General features: G+C 37.3%; 1 pseudogene across 1 annotated transcript; it reads right to left on the bottom strand.

Moving 5' to 3' along the window:
* Window positions 1–6,039: 6,039 nt before the first annotated feature.
* Window positions 6,040–14,281, bottom strand: LOC143583266 (protein PIN-LIKES 3-like; annotated as a pseudogene). Its single transcript, XR_013144136.1, has 10 exons — window positions 14,059–14,281; window positions 13,894–13,973; window positions 13,595–13,719; window positions 11,766–11,887; window positions 11,408–11,665; window positions 11,228–11,320; window positions 11,061–11,161; window positions 10,635–10,687; window positions 10,367–10,551; window positions 6,040–6,273 (listed from the first exon to the last, which is right to left on the bottom strand). The product of XR_013144136.1 is annotated as a protein PIN-LIKES 3-like (transcript).
* Window positions 14,282–23,448: the final 9,167 nt, after the last annotated feature.

Here is a 23,448-nt window from a genome sequence, read left to right as displayed (position 1 = left end):
GTAAATCTATGTTATTATATACATATTAAATGACTTTCTTGATTGCAGAATTTGTTTATTAGTGGCACTAAGAAAACTAGTAGTTTTTGTCACAAACATGAAATTTTCAAGGAATTTATAAACAGAACCTCTCAAACTATCAAACAAGAATCTTAGTATCTTACAATGTCGCAAAATGGTCTTCAATGGTTGCAGAAGTTGAAGACATACACTGATTATATGAGAAAAAAATTAGAAAACAATACTATTGAAGAAGTTTCTTCCTCTCTGTTTATCAAGATCCAACTTGTAACTAATTATGGCCCACGCCCAGACTTCGACTTATCCCCTCAATGCTAAGCCCACACAAATCTAATCTAGCACTCATTTTTCTTTGCTAAGCCCTCATAAATCTGACGCAGCAGTAGTCAAAGCTCGTTAAAGCCTAACAATTAAAAGCATCCCACATGAAAAGAAACACAATACAAAAACTTATAGAATAGTTACACAACCATATGTTTGGAATTTAGTTGAAAATAAGTATATATTTCAGCATTTTAAAATGTTAACAAAAGTTTGACTAGCAAGGGAATTAGTTAGACCGGCAAGAATGAAGAGTTATGAGATAATATGATTAATACTTCCTCATTAACGAGAGGTATGGTTAACTTTAGGAAGTCAACAAGTTAAAGTCTTAAAAACTTAATTGGCAACAAATTAAGATCTCGAATTTTAAAGGAAGAATATGTACCAAAGAAGTACATGTAATAACATGTTATAGTGGAATATAATAATGGCATTGTGTTATGTGTTTGTGTAAATTTTTGTGTTCAATATGAGGTTTGATTGTGGAGTTAGGTAGGACTTGCAATGCGAGGATGGCTTGAAATATAGTTTAGTGCATGTTGTCCAAGTCTTCAGGGACTGACTTATCGAATGTCACCCAGCATAGGCGCATACGCTGGCCAGAAAACCCATTGTTGGTAATTTCCATCTAATTAGACACGTCACGTGTAAGTTATAGGGATTGACATATTTAGGCCCATAAGATTCATTAATGATGTAATGGTTTATGTTTTTGCAGTTAGTGTTCAACTATAATTGTTATTACTTGTTGACTGCGTACGGTTACCATTATATATCATAGTCATGATTAGGGCTATAGTATGAAGAATTACTTTAATATTGATTTGATCTAGTTTATTGATTATAATAGCATTAGAATTTGATCTTAACTTGTGTGTTTGTTAGTATTTGTGAGTATCAATTTGTTCTCGACCACTACATCCAACTCCTGTGTTGTACGTCGATGCATACACGCAAAATTGATTTTACAACCGACATAGACGTACTATGTGGGTGTATGCATATGCATGTGATGACATTTTTAATTATAAATGTCTTGTTTATAGTTTTTGTAAAATGGTGTACCCTACAATATAGCTAAACTAATATATTGTACCATTTATGCTTTGACTCCTTTGAGATATGTTGTCGTACAATGGATGATAAGCTCGGGTTGAGAAAGCAAACTAAATCTTTTGTAAAAGCAAAGAAAGAAAAAAAAAAGGAAAAGGATCTCAAGCGAGAAGCATGAGACGAAGGTACAACAAAGTCAAAATAAAGCATCAAATGGAACAATTTATATGTTTTGATACCCAAGAGTATATACACTATTATTGTTGGCTTGAGAACTTGAAATTCAACCTGCTTAATTTGCGTAAACATGTTACGGTCAATCAACGGTTGACCTGTGCCATCGATTGTGTTTCTTATGTTACTTAATTCTTTAAAAAACGTTTACTTGCTTGCATATGTATCATACTTATACTTTTTTATCATTTATTAAATAAGAGTAAAGGGTCAAAATCGTTCATGTGGTTTAGCCGTTTTTGTGATCTTCGTCCAAAAATTTTCATTTTTGCATATGAACCACTGAGGTTTCCCATTTGTTGTCAGTTTCGTCCAAATCACTAACCTGGTTAATTTTATAACGTTAAGTTAAGGGCATTTTGGTCTTTCTAGTTTCCTTTTTATCATATTCATTTTTTAAATCCCTTTTATCATTTTAATCATATTAATAATACACGTCCAACAAAATCAACACTTGTTCTCTGTCTCTTTCAACCCCCCCCCCCCCCCCCCCCCTCTCTGCTTTCACACCACCACCTCATCAAACCCTACCCCTTAATTTCAAGATTATTGGAAGACATCAAACAGGGCCGTTTCTTAGAATACAAAATAAAAAATTAGGGACTGGGACAAGAAAAACAAAAGGCCCTGAATACAAACTAAAATACGTTTATAACTTAGACAAATGCGATAACATTATAACTTTGATGTTGTTTTTGGAAAAAATGTATGATTATTTGTAGTCTTCTCGATTTGTGCCTTTTTTTTAATTCTTTTCAGTTTTACTCTTTATACATTTTTTACTTCCAGATAAGTGTATGGGCTTAGAAAAGATTATATCAAAAAAATAAAAAATAATAAATAATGATTCTACGATTCATCAACATATATAAAAGCTGATTTATTCATAAATCATTTAAGGGACGTTGGTTTTTAATACTTTCAACTTTCTCTCATTTGTAGATAATACTTCCAACTTTCGATTTGTCACCCACCACTCCTAACTTTCACCCTATTTTCCTGTACCACTCCCTGTCTAAATGAACACTAACCTCGTTAATGTTTTGGATTAAAAATGTCATTCAAATTAGTTGAGGGGGTAAAACAGAAATTTTATTTTTAACACACAACCTCCATTTCCGGTGACCTCGTTTTTCCGGCGACCTCTTTTTTTCCGGCGAATTTGAGTTTTCCGACTATCTCGTCTTTCAGAACACCATATTCATCATTTCACCGAGCTTCACATATGATATGATGAAGATGGTGCTCGCCGGAAACCTGCAACTCGATTTTCCGGCACACAGGCGATCTCGGAAGGTGGCTGGGTGAGACACTGGTAGTGGCGGGGGGCGGGGGTTGCAGTTTTGGGGCGGTGGGCGGTGAAATGATGGATATGGTGTTCGCCGGAAACCTGCAACTCGCCGGAAAACTCAAATTCATATGTGAAGCTCGGTGAAATGATGGATATGGTGTTCTGAAAGATGAGATAGCCGGAAAACTCAAATTCTCCGGAAAAAATGAGGTCGCCGGAAAAACGAGGTCACCGGAAATGGAGGTTGTGTATTAAAAATAAAATTTATGTTTTACCCCCTCAACTAATTTGAATGACATTTTTAGTCCACAACATTAACGAGGTTAGTGTTCATTTAGACGGGGAGTGATACAGGAAAATAGGATGAAAGTTGGGAGTGGTGGGTGACAAATCGAAAGTTAGGAGTGTTATCTACCAATGAGTGAAAGTTGGGAGTATTAAAAACCAATATCCCATCATTTAATCAAATATACAAATTTAGAACTTGACAACACAACTCTAAAAACATAAAATATTAAAATTATAAAATAAATTTATCAAAACATACTCTATAAAAACTAAACAAATAAACTCATTATCCATCATAAACTAAAACGTAAAAGTGTAAAACAATTAAACAAATAACCAATTATTCTATTAATTATTGTTGGGTCAAAGAAAATACAAGAAAAGATATAAAGCAGATTGTAATCTTCTCAACATCTCTGAAAATGAATAAGTATGAAAACCGAATACACTTAGGTCTCCTGGCAAGCTTTTAGTTAATCTAGCAAGGTATTTTTCCTTCCGGGCAACGTTATCTTCTTGAAGTCTTCTTAAGTGTAAGTTCGAGCATACTTCACTTTGTCTAGCAAGGTTGTTCTTCAAGTCAAGCAAGGTTTGTTTCCGAGCAAACTCTTGACTAAACCAAGCTGAAGAAACCAAGTATTTTGGAATATCTGGTTTATATAATAAACAGTGGTCCCGGCAAGCTTGAAATAAGTTGATCAAGAATTTATCTAAGTACTTCTGCCGAGCAAGGTTCAACTAAGGACAAGCTACAGTGTTACCAGCACACTTAGGTTTGTTCAATAAGTTAAAAATAACAAATGGTTGAAGAGATCTCTGAAGAACAAGTTTGCTCGTAGGACTATATCGAGCAAAGTTTGATATGGTCAAGAGGATTGAAGTCTTCTAGATGAATATTTTCTAAGGAAAATATCCTAAGTAAAGTTTGCCCGGAGAACTGTTTACCAACACACTTTATGGTTACCAGGTCTGCTCGAAGAAGACAAAAGCTGAAAAGCTTACTCGAAGACCTGTTTACACTTAGAATCTTTTGTGTTTCGTTTGAATATGTAATGTCACTATCTTTAGGGTTTCTAAAAGGAATGTCAGGTGTCAGGGCATGCCTATAAAAGGAAAATTTTAGGGCACGCCTATGACACACCTAAACCTTACACTAATTCAGATTTTGACGGCTGACTTATTTCTGCACGGAAATCTGCCATAAAATCCAAACATTCCATTATGAAATCCTAATTGATTTTCATTGTATCTGACTTAATACTAATGGAAGTCTTTTGAGTTACAGTGTGTGTTTGTTACTTTTGTGCCTATTAAGCAACATTTAGGGTGTTAGTGTTTCCGCCATTAATACTCTATTGTTCTTACCTAAAATAGCAAGTCGTTAACCTTCTTGTCAACACTTAACGTGTGGGTTACGACAGTGAGATACTGAGTGATTGAGCGATATATTCGGGACCGACATCTATTAACCTAGTTAACGGCTGCCGGCGAAGAGCAGGACTTCGGCGAAAGCATACCCGTAGAAGGCCGTTGGCGAACGGTAGAAAATTGTCGGCATAGGGCAAAAAGGCGAATTTGAAGGTGACTGCATTAAGGTTAAGCATCTTTATGTCTCGTCGTCAGCCATCTCGTTATTGTAGGTTTCTCATGTCACAGTTGCAACACCTTAATTTTCATTACTTTGTTGTTATTGATAAATGATTTTGAATGATTTGTAAAGATGGCGTTGTTATTGTAGGTCCCTACAGAGGCTGATTGCATAGAAGATGATGTTGCCAGATTTAAATCAACATATTTTTATTATTATTATTTTTATGTTCGAGTAGATCCGAGCTGGCTCGAGTTAAAACCGAGTCGAGCCTGAGCTCATATTTCCAGCTCGATTGAACTTCGAGCTCGAGCTCGAGCTGGCCTTGGCTCGGGCTCAGCTCGGCTCGTGAACAGGTCTAGTTCCGACGAATCCGAAGACTTTGATGATGTTACTGGACGATATTAGTTTGAAACAAAAAAGTGTTAATTGAAATGGTTCGCCTTACAACTTGGTGGAGCCTTTAGCATTTGATCAGAAACAATATCGTTTTTAGCTAAACAGAGTTAGAAGTGGAGACACATTTTTGAGAATATTGTTCAATATTCTTTATTTAATTTACAATAATATAAATTGTAAAGGTGATATGTTTGGGATGAGTGGATTAAAAACCCACTCCTAGTAAATACTTTATTTTCTTCATCTAATTTGGTTAAAGTGTGTGGTTATTTATACCATCACAACTTTTGAGAAAAAAAAAGTACCACTATGATTTTGTTCATGTTTCATATTCCTTAAATAACACCATTTATTTCTCTGTAATGAAACCGGAACTACAAGTCGGCTAATCCCGTATGAGAATTAATCGGAATTTTATTTTTAAATAAGGTTTCAAGAGAAAGGTGAGTTTTAAAAAGATAAGTTGTGTTGATCCAACGAGTGTTGGTTCCATCATTTTTTTCATGACTGACAAAAGGCTAAGCATCATGACTTTTTTTTTTTTTTTGAAATTAAACTTTCATTCACCGTACTAAACCGGTTCTCAAAAAAAAGGACCGAAGGCAAAAAAACACCCTTACAACAAATCTAGAAGAAGACTTACACCAATCTTTCCATACAATCTTATTAAATCTAGATCTAGACTTTAGCCATAAAAATGATAGAGATTTAACGCGCGCCACAATTACCCCTATATTAGCCTTTTTGCCATTAAAAATACTATCATTTCTCGCTTTCCAAATACACAAGACAACAACAATAATCACCCCGTGCACAATTCTCTTTCATGATTTGAGACTAGATAATAATCATAAGTCATAGAGCTTTATTGTTTTACAAGATACACAAATATGCAAACAAATAATAGTAAATAAACTTAATAGATTCTTTCTCTTTGTGACTTCCTTCCATCAAGAAACAATCCACATGAAAAGGGTGGACCACAGCGTGAGAGCTATTGCAGCCACGCCATAAGTCCATAGCATAATCACAGAACACTCACTTTCACCCACCTCAAACAATTGCGTTATTGTACCTAGAGGTGGACAACAAAACCGGTTCCTGGAACCGGTTCGACGGAACCGAACCGGAACCGAACCGGTTCCTACCCGTTTTTCGTAGGAACCGGTTCGGTTCCGTTTCAACCCGACGATCCGGAACCGGTTTGACATGTTTGGAGGTGGACCGGGTAGGAACCGGAACCGAACCGGAACCGGTTCTGGAACCGGTTCGACCGGAACCGGTTCGGAACCGGTTATAGCCGTTGGAGTGGTTCTAGCCGTTGGGAAACGGTTTTATGGCCGTTTTTTGACCGTTGGGGTCAAAAATGGCCGTTTTTTGGCTCCCCAAACACCCCACTACTAGTATAAATAGGTATTTGGTGTAATGGGTTCATCACAACACTCAAAACGCAAACCCGAACGCAAAAAAATACAAAAAAACGCTATTACAACGTTCTGAGTTCTCTAATCTCTTGTTTTCTCTTCTTCTATATTCATATTTGTTGTTATGGCTGCCTCACAATCATCGGTTGGTCAAGGTTCCACCGCCGGACCAAGTTTCGTTCGTATTGTACCTCATAATCGTAATCAAGAGATTTGGTGCAATTGGGATTTGGTTGAATTGAGTGACCATTCATTGAAGGCTCGGTGCAAGTTTTGTGGGATTTATTTAAACCCACTTTCGAATTCAAATTTGAAGAAACACATCGAAAGACCGTATTGCAGGGCGTTGAAACAGAACGTCGAGTCGCAACAAACGCAAATGGATAGTGAAGGCGGAATATTTACATACCAAATTGATCGAGTTCAAGATCGTATGGCGAAGTTTGTGATTCAAGAAGCTTTGCCGTTTAGCCACTTCGACAACCCTCGCTTAACCGCCATGATTCGAGATACGCTTCAACCACAATACACTCACGTAAGTCGTCATACTCTTAGACGTTATTGTTTAAAATTGTGGAAGAAGGCCAAAGAGGTACTAATTGCATATTTTGAAAATATAAATACGGGAATAAACTTAACTACTGATGTTTGGTCGGCTCCACATGGTCTACCCGAATCTTATCTTTGTGTCACCGCTCATTGGGTAGACCCGTCATCGTGGGAAATGATGAAACGCACCATTGCTTTCGAACTCTTTGAGTATCCACATACGGGAGATAATTTGTTTGAAATTTTAGATTATGTTATAAAAACTTATAAACTAGAAAATAAAATATTTTCAATTGCATTTGATAACGCGTCGAATAATACATCGGCGGTTGATAAATTAAAATTAAAATATACGCCGATTTGCAATGGTGTATTTTTTCACTCAAGGTGTGTTGCACATATCATTAATTTAATCGTGCAAGACGGACTTGCTTCGGATGAGGTTACATCGGTTATAAACGATTTTAGAGTAATGCTACATGAAGTTTTTAAGAAAAGTAAAAAAAGACAAATGGATTATAGAAAATTTTGTAAAGATACGGGAAGAAAAGCTTTGGGAGCTAATTGGGATGTACCTCATCGATGGAATTCCACTTGCATAATGTTTCAAAGTGCTTTGAAACAAAGAGACACTTTACAAATGTTTCATTCTAGTCTTGCCGAGAATGATTTGGCAATCCCCTTTTCAAATGAGAAATGGGAAATTATCAATGACTTATCGACTTTTCTTGAAGTTTTTAAAACATCAACTACGAAACTATCGGGAACGTATTATCCGACAAGTCCCTTGGTTCTTTCGGAGTTATTTTTAATCGTTAACAATCTTAAAGAATTTGAAAATAAAAGTCCAATGTTTTCAAACATCATATTACCAATGAAGTTTAAATTAAAAAAATACTTTCTTGAATTGCCACCGATTTTTACTTGCGCCGCCGCTTTAAACCCAATGTTAAATGTTACGGGGGTTGAATGTGTGATAGACGAAATTTTTTCAGCCTTAGATATGCATGAAGTTGACCCAAACTTTTCAACAGAGGCACAAAATGATTTTAACTTGAATTTTAAATTTATGTATGACTTTTATATAAATAAATATGGGTCAAACATACACATGCCTACGCTGGGGGGGTCTTCATCAAGTTCAAGTGCTCCTAGAGTACGAGACCCCATGATTAGCCTTATGAACACCGTTCGCAACGTAACGGCTAAAAAACAAAGGGGTAACACCCCTTCAAGCGAACTAGGAAGGTATAGTGCATATGATTTCTCTACCGGTTTATCCGAAGAGGAATATGGCACTTTTGATGTTTTGGCTTGGTGGAAGGTAAAGGAAACCGAGTTTCCGATTCTTGCCACCATGGCCCGTGATTTACTAACCGCCCAAGCTTCTACGGTAGCTTCGGAATCTGCTTTTTCTCTTAGTGACAGGGTAATATCGGTGAGAAGAACAAGACTGAATTCGGAGTCGGTGGAGATGTGCATTTGCTTGAAGGATCACTTGGACTCAATCGATCGTGTTCAACACGTAACCACTCTGGAAGACGAAACACCACTTGATGTTCGAGTGCACGACGAACAAGAAGGCGTTTCTACAAGTAATTCTGATGAATAAGTCGCCACTCAATAATTACGACGAACAAGAAGGCTTTTATAGAAATAATATGTCACAACTTTATATTTATAAGTTTAATGTTTTGTTAGTTTGTTTTTGAATATTTTAAAACATGTAACCTTTTTTTTTTGAACTTCTTAAAGTAAATAAAATGAATTTTATGTTAATTGTTTTTTTTATTTAACATGTTATACAAATACGAGCAGCGGAAACGAAAAACGAAAAAAAAATTTATTTTTTACACTGTAACCGGTTGGAACCGGTTACAGTGTAAGAACCGGTTTAGGAACCGGTCAGAACCGGTTCCACCGGTTCCGGGTCCGAGGGTTGGGGAACCGGTTCGGTTCCCTAACCGGTTCGAACATGGAACCGGTTTAAACAGTGATGTTGACTAATGGAACCGGTTCTGAACCGGTTCCGGTTCCTTTGACCAACCCGATTTGATCACCTATAATTGTACCTGCCAGTTTTATCAAAACATTAATATTGCCGCGTTAGTAATCATATTTGACACATTAATCATTTACTAAAGATCTATATTTTTTTAATAGGTTCAACCCAACCCGACTAGTTAGAAGTTATGACCCAAGCACATTTTGATATAACATCCAATGTGTCTGACCCCTTCATAATCTTACTGCCCATTGTTAGCTATGGATTATTTCTTCATTTTTTGAAGAAATTTACACACTAGTACTAACTAAATTTCCTAATTGTTTCATGACTAAAGTCATTCAAACTATTGAAATTTAACAGTGTGCTTCAGTTTTATGGATTTTTTTCCTTTTAGAAATTAATTAGCAATCTAGTGGTGTGGTGAAGGTGTTGAGACCTCCTGCCATCTTTTTACTTCGTGCCCCCTGGCAATGACAGTTTGGAATGCTATTAGCTCTTGGTGTCAGACACCTCCAATCTATGCTCACTCTATTAGGGACCTTCTCAATCTTCACATCACGACCCTGTTGTGTTACAAAAAGAAAAAGGTTCTCCTAGGCATCATTGTTACGGCTTGTTGGTGTATTTGGAAGGCGAGGAACGATGTCATTTTTTCAAGGAGCTCGTTTAACCTCTTAAAAGTAATAGAGAACATCAAGTCCTTGGCATTTCTTTGGATAAAAAATAGATCGTCTTTCAAATCTTTGTCTTGGAATGATTGGCGTAATTTTTCTTTTTAAGTTGTACTTTCTTGGTTTAGCCTCTAGCAACTTGCTAGTTGTGCCTTTTTAATGAAAGTTACCGTTCAAAAAAAAATGTTTACTATTTATTGTTTTTTCTAATTAAGTTGAAGTAGGAGTAATAGTGAAGAAGAAAATATCACTTAATAATAATCAAGTTTAATAATTACGTTAAATTAAAATCACTTGATAGTAACTAATGTACTATATGTACCATTTAACCTAGCTAGTTTTTATTTCTTGAAATTATTATAAAATTGAAACTTTTGATAAAAGTTGAGTGATTATAGGAGAAAAACGATATTCGAGTACTACGCTTGAGAAATTTGATTACTATCGCGTGAAATTTTTCATTTTCTAAAATGTGATTGCTTTTCTTGTCACGAAGATGTATAAATATATTCATACCAATAGCCATCGCGGGTGGTAGAGAGTATTGGATCAAAAGAACAAACATGTACAATGAATCAAATCCACGAATCCAAGATGGCGTGCGGCTTTCACGATACCAATGCCCACGATTGGCAAAGCAACATAACGAACCACAAGAATTCGTGTCATCAGCCACACACCTACGCTGGATTTCTTCATACCTAATTGTAAATGAAACTGACTAAGAGTGTACATTTCCTAGGGGTTAGGAAACAAAAGAAAATGGCACCATGAGTAAACATACCCCTATAAAGATTAGCCCCCACTATCAATGTCATGGCTGGAACTGTTGCCTCACTGTTGATTTGATCAAATACCAGAAAAATAAAATAAACAAAAACCTCAAATTGTTGTTAAAATTGTACCTAACGATGTAAAGGAGTGTCCTATTTAGATCCAATGTTATATCAAGAACTGTGATAACAATATTATACACGTGTACATTGCTTTAAGTATATGACATTCCCACTCACTCCCGAGTGGTCAAGGGTTGTAGTCTCGTCATGAACATTGGTGTAGATTAGATTTATATTGTGTAAGTTAGTTGTTCTATAAAAAGCTTATTTTCCCTCTCACATTAAATCAACAAAACATTAAGCACAAGTGTATTATGTGATTCTTTTGTTCTTGACATAACACTAAATCTGAAAAAGATAAGTGATGTGCATACCCAAGGAGACTTGCGGAACTATCGATGACACGAAGAGGAGCGTTGTCACCGACCATTAGCTTTCTAATCGGAGAGATCACTCCTATCAGAAGCCCAACGATCTGATTGCAAAAAGTCGGTATATGAAAACAAATCCTGCATCTAGAGAAAAAATTACAACATCATACCGTGGCAATGGTAGTAGGTGTTAACCACATTTTAAGGTTGATCTTATCAGAAAAGGCCTCTAAATATGCTTTAATCTTCGTAAACACAGTCACCTGCTTAAATTCATTGTTTTAGTCACGACTAATATTATATTAGAACATAAAATCTTGATGTTTTCAATTAAAAAAAGAAGTTAATACCTTTTTCTCTTCGTCATCTTCAGGTACTATATTATGTTCCTCCACTTCGGAACATTCATCATCAGGAGCTTCACAATCTTCAAAACTTGAGCGTCGAGAATGTAGCAACGCTTCAGTATAATTCTCGGAGAACATATCCAAAGTTTTACCCGAACAATCAATGCTAATAGTCGATGTTTTTGCGATGTCTTTGCCACTCAAGTTCCCATATGTCCGTATGATGTTGTAAACATACGTCCAAATATAAACCGCACCAAGCTGAAAGCCGAAACCTCATGAAAGTTACTTATTTGCACCAAATTCAGAACAGATTGAACACGGAATTAAAGTGAGTACAAATTTGTTTTAAGACATTTACCGCCAAAGATAGTGAAACTAAACCTTCCCCATTAGCTGAGCAAGTTAATTTGTCTCCAAATGGGCTGTTACTCTCTTCACAAACTGCAGGAACAATGATCAGAAGCAGGTTTCCAAGGTTTCCTGCAAGAACAACAATCATTAATAACTAGGGACAAATAAACCGATTCAATGGCGAAGCTTGGACAAAAACATTAAGGGGCGGACGAAAATACGTATAAAAATTTCCATAAACGGAGAGCGCGGGCTCAAATTTTCAGATGAAAATTGGTAAACTTACATTGTGTATTAATTTCGGACGAAAACGGATAAATTTACACTATCTCACGCATAAAAAAGAAAAAGAAAATAGAAAACAAAGGGGTCAGTCTCCTAGCTAACTATCATTTGCCCTTGACCCGATTAATGAAACCATATACGGGTTGGTGGGAGTGTGATATATTTGTGAGGAAAAACGATAAGGGTGAGGGTAGTGGGGTGTGGCCGGCTGGGCGCGGACGACGTGGCCGCCACGCACACCACTACCCCCTAGACGTGGACGGGGGCGGACGGCCGCCGTGGAGCGGACCGCGTGAGTGGATAGAGCTGTTGAGAGTGTGAAAGGCTCAAAGAGCCGTTGGAGGGCAAAACTTTTTTTTAAAAAAGTTTTTTTTAATTACAAACCCTACTACTTCCATTATAAATAACATCATTTTATAAAAATAACGAAGAGAGCTACTTGTGGGAGTTAAGGAAGTGCTCGAAATGGATGCGACTATGTGCGGAGGACTTTGCCGAAGGGGTAAAACGTATAAAAACTAGTGCGTCCGGCACATACGTCTCTTCGAGCGGGTCGAAGAATCAAATTGACTTCGATCTAAACTTGTCCGAAGGTCATTTGAAAGACCAAAGCTCTAGCCACCCTCCGGGTAGGGATCGTGGGAAAAAAAACGGTTGCTGATGACGACTACAAAAAGGAAATTAAGGAATTGTCAAGTGACCTCCTCTCGATTGGTGAAGCTCGACATAAAAAAACCGTTTCAAGAGTTTGGCTTTTCTAGCCAAAGACTTTAGCCACCTACCGCCATCCGACCAAGCGATAATGGAGGAAGAAAAAGATCGTATTCGGAAGGAATTGACGACAAAAAAATAAAAACAGTATTTTTATGTATTTTTTATTTTCTTTTTTTTATGTTTTAATGAAATATTTTAATTTATATTTGTGTGTATAACAAAAAAATATAAAAATAAATTTAATCAAACTCTGGATCACCTGGACCACTACACCCTCTGGGACTTGATCCTGGGGCTTGATCATGTGCCACGTCCGCGCCTACGTGGCGTAAATATATTAGATCACTTGGAGTTGGATCAAGCCCCACTATACTTAGCCCAACAAATTTTAAATTAATAGTGAAGATTTATTGAATTTTCGTTTAAGAATAAAATCGTGAGTTGTTACTAACTCATTCAATTTATTTGTTGTTTTAATTTCTTAATAACTGCCTTTTATTTCTTAGTTGTCAATTTAATACCGAAGAATTGAATATACACCACATATTCATTTTCACCGGAAGAGTGATTTTTCTTTGACTTATCTTTTTTTTCTTTAATGCTTTGCATGATACGTGACAATATCGTTCTACATCAGTCCGTATCAAAGTCACATCCTGACCCAAAAAAACCACAACTCTCAAAAACATTCGTCCTTGGGCATTATTCCACAAGAACATCAACCCCCTCTCTCCTCCATATCACACCCTAGCTTTCTTTAGCTCTTCTAAAGAATACCCTATCAAAGGTGCGGGAAACGAATCAATTAGTTGAAAATGGAGGTAAGAGAGAGCGCACCCGCCGCACATGAACCGATTACAAGACCGTGCAAGTGTTCAGGGGTTCTAGTGATTTTAGCAAGCACCCATCCAAGCCCTGATCCGATTATAAATGTGAGAAGGATGTTCACCGGCATGAACCATCTACAGTTTATCAATAAATTATGTAATTATTTAATCATAAAACTAACTGATGAGCCCATGGTAGCAAAAATCACGCCTAGGTGCTGAGTACTAGCAACTTCACAGTACCTGGTAGCACCTAGCGACTTTTGTAATTACAATATTTAACTAACTTATCAATTCAGTTGAACTCACAGAGAAATCAGGGAGGAGGCGGTGACAGTATCAGCAAGGCTACTGCCCACAAGTGCTGGAATGAAGACATAGAACACAACCTGTTCAAGAAACACAAATAGAGGTAACTAGCTAGTTAGTTAACTGATTTTAAGGTTAAATTCATATTGTATACGTATGACTTACGTTGTTGAGATGGTGGCGAGCGGCATCGCCCAAGATATTAACACGCGGTACTGCTAGTAGCAAGCCGATGGCGGTAATCAGAAGCGTCTTCAGAACCGGAATCAGTGCTACAACAAACAAATCTAGAAATGCCATCTTACGAAATCAACTGAAATAATAAAATAAAATGAAGTGAATAATGAATATAATGGGAATGAAGTGAAGCTACTCCCGAGTGCCAGGAGATAAGTTTAAAATTAGTAACGATATTATTAATGAAGTATTCGGGTAAGCTACAAGAATAAGAAAGAAGACGCAGGAAGGAAAAAGACAGGAAATTTCCTGTTGAATTCTTGCTTTCCAAATGACATGTGTGAGAATTTATCTATTAGCATCCACTCATTCTATAGCTGGAATATGTTACCTACCAAACATACGTACCGCTAAAAGAAACCGCTAAGATATAACATTATTTTATATTTTAGTATTAAAATATACAACTTTTTAAATACTGAAATAAAATGATCCAAATGAAACATAACTATAAAAATTAGTTGTCTTTTGAAGTTAAAAGCTCTAGTGGAAGTTAATTCTAAATAAAAAGTCACTAAATACTAATTTGGTTTTATAAAAATTCAATTTAGTTTAAAATAAACGAAAATTAAAATTTGGTTGACTTTACAATCAGAAAGATAATAAATAAGTTAACTGTACTAAAATAATGTTAAAACTTGATTATGATATCTTATTTAAAAATACTTAAATTGCTCACATGGGTTAGATGGGATCTAAAGTTCTTAACTAAAAGTCTAAAACTGAGCCTCCAAGTTTGAAACAATACTTACCTTTATGATTTAATTTGTTTTAGATAATATCTATATTTATAAATTTACAACGAAATGTGTATTCCTTTATGGTTTAGGTAAAAACTGTGATATTTTAAAAAATTTCACTAAATATAAAGGGATCTTCAGCGACTGATAAAGTCAATGGTTGTCCGTGAGTAAAAGAAGTATCCATTGGCCACTGATATCTGCAAGTGAAGACAATGAAAGCATCACTAATGGACTACTAACACTCCATGGCCGTAGAGTTTTGGTAATACCACTTCACGTAGTAAACCATCAAACAGCATAATTATTATTTAATACTTTTTATAAATAAAAAAATATATGAGTGAATGTGATTAATTTTCTGGAGAAACATACGGGGAATCTCCCTTTTTCCCTACGCCGTCCTTGTTAAGTATATAATGGTGTATAACGCTTGGATCCCCCTCCACACTATTAACTTTACCACCATTACACTTGATCTTGTTCTTGCATGAGGTGACATTGCCCTTGGAAAATGTTGGTGCAATAGATGAGTAAAACGGATGGAGTACATCTTGCTTTAGGGATGACAATGAGTCGGATTTGGGACGGGTTTAGGTATTCCTAAACCCATACCCTTTTATCAAAGCTCGTCCTAAACTCGTCGAGTTTTAATCGGGTAATTACCCTTCGGGTATACCCGGCCCAAAACCCATCGGGTTTCCATCAGGTTTTGACAATATATAACTAATCGATTACAAACAATGATTACCTTAAAAATAAATGTCTCATATAATTGTCATAAACAAGTTTTGACAAATAATATATGTTACTAGGTGTGGCAAATAGGTTCGGTTAGGTCGACCGGGTCATGGGTCGAAATTGGTTTAGGTCAGAATGGGTTAGGGTCAGAATGAGTCAAACAAAAAAAGGGTTGTTTTGGTTTGGGTCGTAGCGGGTTTGGGACGAAACAGGTTTCAGTTTTTTTTCTTTCTAATGAGAACAGCGAAGGAAACATTTTAGTTCTTTTTTTTTATTTTTTTTATATATATTTTGAGTTATGATTTTTTTCTATTCTTTTTTTAGGGGTTTTCTATTAAGATCAAAAACCTCTTGGAAAAAATTCAATAAACAATTATAGAAAAATCATAACTCAAAATATAAATAAAAAACAAAAAAAAAACTAAAATGTTTCTCTGTTGTCCTTGACTCCTTGTTCATATAAAAAATAAAACTAAGAAATTGAACCAAATCTGTCCCGTACGAAAACTCGTGTTGTCTCGAAACCTAAACCGAACTCGTTTCTATCTGAAACTCGTTTCGTTGCCGAAACTTGTCTCGTGCGGAAATCCATGTCATTCCAAAACCCGTTAGGATCCGAAACCCGCAACATTTCTCTAGGTTTGTGTTTGTAACAAGCAAACACAATTATTATGCATGTTCGGCTCTTCATAATAAAACTACACAAAACCACAACACCATATTTCATATTTCAGTCATAAAGGAAAAATGACATTAATACAAGTGAGCAAATAGGGAACTAATTCTAGCGCTATTTTTATAGAGAATAAAATACATTATGGCATTTGCATCACATTACATAGATCAAAAACAATTTTCGGGCCCTAAGCAGGCTTTGCCTAGGACCAGTTTTAACCGAACCTTACAAGCACATTTTGGAACCAATTGTGTATCTCATTGGGCCATCAAGGGGCTAAGCTTCCATGTGAGCACCTGCATTTTTTCAAAAGTTTTGATCAAAGACCAGCAAACCATTAAAAAAACAAGAATCTATAAATAGAAGTCTTGAACTGAAAAGATTTCCAACCCCTTTTGTTACGTAATCAAACATAACTGGTTGACTTATGTCACCTTAGCTCCACTCAGGTACGCACGGTTGATCTGACTTAATTATATGAAGAAAGAGAGTGCACAACTTCTTTAATGATGATACTTAAACATAGATGATAGGAAAATAATTATATAAATGATCTCAAAGAATAATTTTTGAACATGACATCTTAAAACGGTTAATGAAAGGTTTAAAGACCAGCCTCTAAATGGCGTAACTGAACCTAAACAATGGTTTGGTTTTATCTTTTTGTTAAAACCAATTTCCGTTCATTTATGTTTTGAATGTAATTAAAACTGAAAAAGCAAACCAAAACAAATTTATAGATTTTCATTTTTTATTTTGAATTTGAAGTAATTAATAAAAACAAAAAATTAAAACAAATGTATAATAATCAATTAATTAACAACTTAAAACAATTATAGTCGGAAACAATTATAATAATCAATTGATCGTATTTATGAACTTGGGTTAAACATCATATATATATATATGATACACACACACACACATGGTTATATTATCGTACAACAATCGCATAATGTAAAATAGGTTCACGAATCATGTTCAAGCCCATTTTACAAAACGCTCAAGCCAAATCAAAATTCGCCCAATCGAATTCTAAACACTAAATACATTCCAGCGTAAAATGGAAACGCTCAAAGGTTAAAACTGATTACGCTCAAATTCAAAATTGATAAATTGAAGATCTAGTTGATATTAATTAGATAAAATTCAAAGTTTAATTGATCAATTGCTAAAAACAAACATGCGAACTGCCTACTATGTTTTTCCACCGAGTTGCAGGCCCTTGTTGTTGATGCCGGTGATGGTGACAGAGGAGTGTTTGATGCCAACGATTGGTGGATTTGTGGCAGTGGAGATGGCTTGGTAGAGGGTTGGATCGGTGGCGCTGGAGCGGAGATCGATGGGCCCTATTTGTGATTTAGGGTTTTTTATATCAAAGGGTTGTGAAAGTCTTGTATGTAGTGTATGATAAGTGATTATTGTATTCTCTCTTCTCTCTCTCTCTCTATATATATATATACATACATACATACATATAGGGGAAGGTGCATGTACAAAATGATCTTAACATAAGAACGTAGGAAACAATATCAATCTATCAAAAACAAGAACGTAGGAAACAATACCAATCTACATAAGCAATGTTTTATAATAACAATAGAACAACCTTAATATAGCAACAATCAAAATTAGCAATAAAATAATAACAACAAATACTTATAACAGCATAAGAAAAAAACCTAATAATAGCAAAATGTAAATTAACAAATACTTATAACATCTTATAATTGGAAATCAGCTAATACAAATAAAAACTAACAGCAAACACTTTAAAAACAAACCAAATAAAACAACAAATTGGTTCTCGTTGTTTTCATGTTAAGAATGATTTGTACGATTTGATCCAGAAACTATATATATATATATATATACACACTATGTAACATCATGAAAATATCGAGTCAATAATATCAAGTTTCCAAAGTCAAGGGACCATAAATGACAAATTCCAAACCTTAGGGTTAAAAATAAAATTCTAGTTTTCCAGAATCATCGCGATACGCGATGGATCAGAAGGGAAACCCATCGCGTATCGCGATGGGTTGTTTGACAACCGGAACGCGTGGCTTGCCACGTGGCCACACGTTGCACACCGTTCGCCATGTGTCCCGCCACGTGGCCACACGTGGCACACCATTCGCCACGTGTCAACACACGACACAACGTCTGTCACACCACCCCGACCAAAGGCGGATTATACATCGGGGCGCCACATTTTGTTTCATTACCCGTGACACTATTGGGTGTCAATATTTATTAATACACATTTATCGCGCGCGCGCAGCGCAACACAAGATAACATAAATCAAAAAAATCATTATATAATAAAGCAAAGTATTCGATCAACATAAACTTGTCTTGATACATTTTAATCTAGGTCCAAAATAAAAGAAAACTTCCTACGTGTCCACAAGCTCCAAAACAGCTACTGCAAACCTGAACATGTGTTAAAATAAACGTCAAACACTTGCGTGTTGGTGAGAAATCAAGTTTAATGCAATACAGTAAAACTGCGCGCAACACGTGTATGTCTAGAGTTTAGCAAGGGTGTAATCAGATTGTGATCAAGCCTAAGATAGATCATAGCTCATAGTTCAATCCGTGCTCCCAATTGAGCACAAAAACGAGAAAACATACTGTGCAAGTGTAAACAAAGAAAACCGTAAACGATTGGTCTCCCGTGTTCATCCAATGGATCCATGAAAACTTCGGAATAGGCCGAACAAAGCGGTTAATGATACACACATACAAATAACAGCCAAGTAAACATCCTCAACACATGGGACACTGCGCGACTAAAGTTCATAAACAGTTTAAGACTAAGTATGTATAAACACATGAACATCCCAAAACATTAAAAATAAAAAGGGATTAGGTACGAGATAACTCACATGATAAACGGTGCGATGAAGATAAATAAAGCAAGAACCAAACAAGCAAGTTAACCTATAAGTAAAGATTATCGGTTTAACGATTGGTTTTAGTGTCTAGATTATAACTAACCATAGGTAATATGCATCGAGTTACTTAAACAAATTATAAACATTTACTAACCGAGATCTGGGCAGAAAAGAAGAGAGAAAAACAGAGGCAAGGAGAGCTGGAGTTATGTTGACGGCTACGCTGCGAAGGTCTTCAGCAGGGAGAAGGAGAAGAGATTAAGTGTCTGTGTGTGAAATGTTAAAGAAAAGGCTGGGTATAAATAGGCAAACCCTAGGGAACACAATCCTGGAAAAAGGGGAAGATATCACACCAAATCTAAGCAAAAGATATGGCAGCAGGAAAAGGGGGAAAAAGCTGTCAGGTTACTGTTCACAGCACATGGGATATGTCAGGCAAACACTGTTCAAGGTAAGGAAAAGAAGATCTCAAAAGATATTGTCAGTCACCTTTTTCTGTCAACCAATAGGATTGATGCGCATGCTGCGCCGAAAGCAACTTTTCAGACAAAGCAAGTTAGGTCAACAGCACAAAAGATACGATATCACCAAAGGTAAACGGCTGGATAAATCAAGATAAAAGACACAAGACTTAGCGCGAGAAAGCTGAGTGCGTGAGCGCGAAGGCACACACAGAAGGCTGTCACAGACAAAACCTTAGCGCGTTGCGGGAAGAACCACAAATCCTTAGCGCGTCGCGGAACGAACTGAAATCCTTAGCGCGTCGCGGAACGAACATAAATCCTTAGCGCGTCGCGGGAAGAACATAAATCCTTAGCGCGTCGCGGGAAGAATTACAATTCTTAGCGCGCTGCGAGAACTACAAATTCACAGCGTGTCGCGGGAGGATCTACAATCCTTAGCGCGTCGCGCGGAGAAGTATCATTCTTAGCGCGCCGCGGGAAGAACTATAGTTCCTAGCGCGTAGCGCAGGAACAGTCAATCTTCACGCAGGCTTCCTTGTAAGGAGTTTAGCGCGTGGAGCTGCGCAGACATCCTTAGGCGGGAAGAGCCAAAAGACAAGCAAGGAGTTAAGAGAAAAAGGGGTTCAAGGCTCAAGGGTTAAACAAAAGGGGGGGGATGGCAAGAGAAAAGGAGGCGGGACGGCGGAAAGAAAAGAGAAGAAGAGGAAGGAGAGGCGGAAGGAACATTTTAAAAATATATATATACATAAAGATTTATTAAAGGTTAGATTTATAAAGATTATAATTAATTTTTAAATCATAAAAAGAATCGGATCAGAAAACGGGTATCTGGGTCGGGTCGGATTCGGGCAGATGTTACAGTCTCCCCTACTTTAAGAAATTTCGTCCCGAAATTTATCTCCAAGTAGGATGCGCAAAGAAAAGGTACGGGGGTAAGGTCGATCAAAATCGTTTCCATTAAGGTTAAGCGTGCAAAACATGATTTTATTAAATAGTTTCGCCATTAGCCAATTCAACAAGAAGTTTTCCTTAAGCAAAATGCGCGGTCGCGCGAGCTTCTGCTCAAACGCGCGAGAAATAAAACTATCGGCACCAGTAACAAAAAGTATAGATGCGTAAAGCCCGTTAAAAAAAATGTACCATTAACGTCATTAATCGCTTGCGCTTGGTGCGCGGTTATATGTTTGTTAGCGCGTCACTTGGTTCAAAATTTGGTTCACCGGATTTGCTTGAGTAATCTGGACTTGTAGCCTCGGGCACGCGTTCCGGAAATGACTGGGATCACCGCAGTTAAAGCACGATCTTGGTTGGGGATTCTGGTATGTTGGTTGTGGGTTCTGCGGGTAGGTTGGTGGTGTTTGCACAATTGGGTTGGCGGGAGGGACTCTACAGTACTCAGCAGAGTGACCAGCGCGGCCACATTGGTTACATTGCCTACACGAGGCTTGAGTTGGGTGATGAAATTTACAGGTTGGGCAGAAGGGCTGATTTCCTGTGTAGGGTTTCTTAGTTGGCGGGGCAGGAAGTGCAGGATTAGTTAAGGCATAGTTATGGACTACAGGGGGAGTTGGGTAGGTAGACAATGGGTTAGGCGCGTATACTGGAGGTTGGTAAAGGGGTTGCTGGACGAGTGGGTTAGTAAGCGCGTAAGCTTGATGATTGGTTTTGCGCCTTCGTTTATGGTTTGAGGGTTCTGGCTTGGTTTCTGATGGTTCTGGGTCAGTCTGGGTGGGTTTGGTCTTTTCAGTTCCCCGCAGGAACAGGGTTCCTGCTCTGACATGGTTGTCGCTGAGCACAGCGGCCAACTCGATGGCGTCAGAGAGGGTTACTGGGTTTCTCGCCCATACCGAATCTTGAATTTCCATGGGAAGACCCCCAAGAAATTTTTCGATGGCTCGGCGGGAAGGGGTAACAAGGTGAGGGACAAGCAAACTTAGTTCGTGGAAGCGCGTCGCGTACTCGCGCGCTTCGCCACTGTACTGCTTCAAGTTCCAGAATTCCTCTTCGAGGCGCTTGACTTCGTTGGGAGGGCAGAATTCTCGCGTCAGAAGTTCCTTGAATTCCTCCCAGAGCATGCTAGAAGCAACCTCTGCGCCACGCGCATGAGTTACTCCGTTCCACCAAGTAAGCGCTCTAGATTCCAGGACACTTGAGGCGTATAAGGTTCGCTGGTTTGGAGGGCAATGGGTATGGAGAAAAGTGTTTTCAATCTTCTCGAGCCACTGGAGCATCACGGTGGCTCCTTCGAGACCTGTGAACTTTGGAGGTTCACCCGCATGAAAGGATTTAATGTTGTAACCAGAGTGGTTGATATTGTTTTGGTTTAAGGCTTGTGCTATCGCGGCGGCCATTTCCTGGGAACGTTGCTGCCTACGTCTGCGCGCGGCTTCTCTCCTCTGATGACGAGCTGATAGTGGAGGCATTCTATAAAAGTTCTAGTTTTAGTTAATATCATGTTATGAGAAACCGTTTTAGCGCAAAGTATAACCTTATTAAAGCTTGTTTCGCGAAGCTAGTTGCTAACAAAAGTTAAGGTAAAGTAAATGACTTTATATGCAGACTTAATAAAGGTAACAAATTCGAATCGAGAATCGGCAATTCATGTATCACCATGACCTTCCGAATTCTCAATTTAAAAAAAATATACGAGCAAACGGGTATTGGAGATTGACGATTCATGTATCACCATGACTTTTCAATCCTCAATATAAAATATAAGTAAATAAGCATTGGAGATTGACAATTCATGTATCACCATGACTTTTCAATCTTCAACTTAAAATATACAAGTAAATGAGCACTGGAGATTGACCATTCATGTATCACCATGACTTTTCAATCTTCAACAAAAAAAAATATAAAGTAAATGGGAATTGAAAGTCAACTATTCATGTATCACCATGACTTCTCGGATTTTCAATTCCAACAAACGAACATAAATAAAAATCGAAAGATCGCGGAATAAAACATAACATCATATACTGCGCAGGCGCGAGCATATTTGTAAATAACGAGTAATTAACAATAAGCGCGCAAACACGAGATTTCTCTCATGCGCGAGAGGGGACTTAAGTTTTCTAGGTCGTTACGTCTAACCACCTATCCTAAAGTCAACGAGCTCTGATACCAATCTGTCACACCCCGACCAAAGGCGGATTATACATCGGGGCGCCACATTTTGTTTCATTACCCGTGACACTATTGGGTGTCAATATTTATTAATACACATTTATCGCGCGCAGCGCAGCGCAACACAAGATAACATAAATAAAAAAAATCATTATATAATAAAGCAAAGTATTCGATCAACATAAACTTGTCTTGATACATTTTAATCTAGGTCCAAAATAAAAGAAAACTTCCTACGTGTCCACAAGCTCCAAAACAGCTACTGCAAACCTGAACATGTGTTAAAATAAACGTCAAACACTTGCGTGTTGGTGAGAAATCAAGTTTAATGCAATACAGTAAAACTGCGCGCAACACGTGTATGTCTAGAGTTTAGCAAGGGTGTAATCAGATTGTGATCAAGCCTAAGATAGATCATAGCTCATAGTTCAATCCGTGCTCCCAATTGAGCACAAAAAACGAGAAAACATACTGTGCAAGTGTAAACAAAGAAAACCGTAAACGATTGGTCTCCCGTGTTCATCCAATGGATCCATGAAAACTTCGGAATAGGCCGAACAAAGCGGTTAATGATACACACATACAAATAACAGCCAAGTAAACATCCTCAACACATGGGACACTGCGCGACTAAAGTTCATAAACAGTTTAAGACTAAGTATGTA

Source organism: Bidens hawaiensis, unplaced genomic scaffold (assembly GCF_021521415.1).
Source record: "Bidens hawaiensis isolate Kalapana, Puna unplaced genomic scaffold, B.hawaiensis_p1.1 tig00032213_1, whole genome shotgun sequence".
In the NCBI taxonomy this organism is placed as follows: Eukaryota; Viridiplantae; Streptophyta; class Magnoliopsida; order Asterales; family Asteraceae; genus Bidens; species Bidens hawaiensis.
The sequence above is the reverse complement of the archived record's forward strand: the minus strand, read 5'-3'. Positions and strand labels throughout refer to the sequence as shown.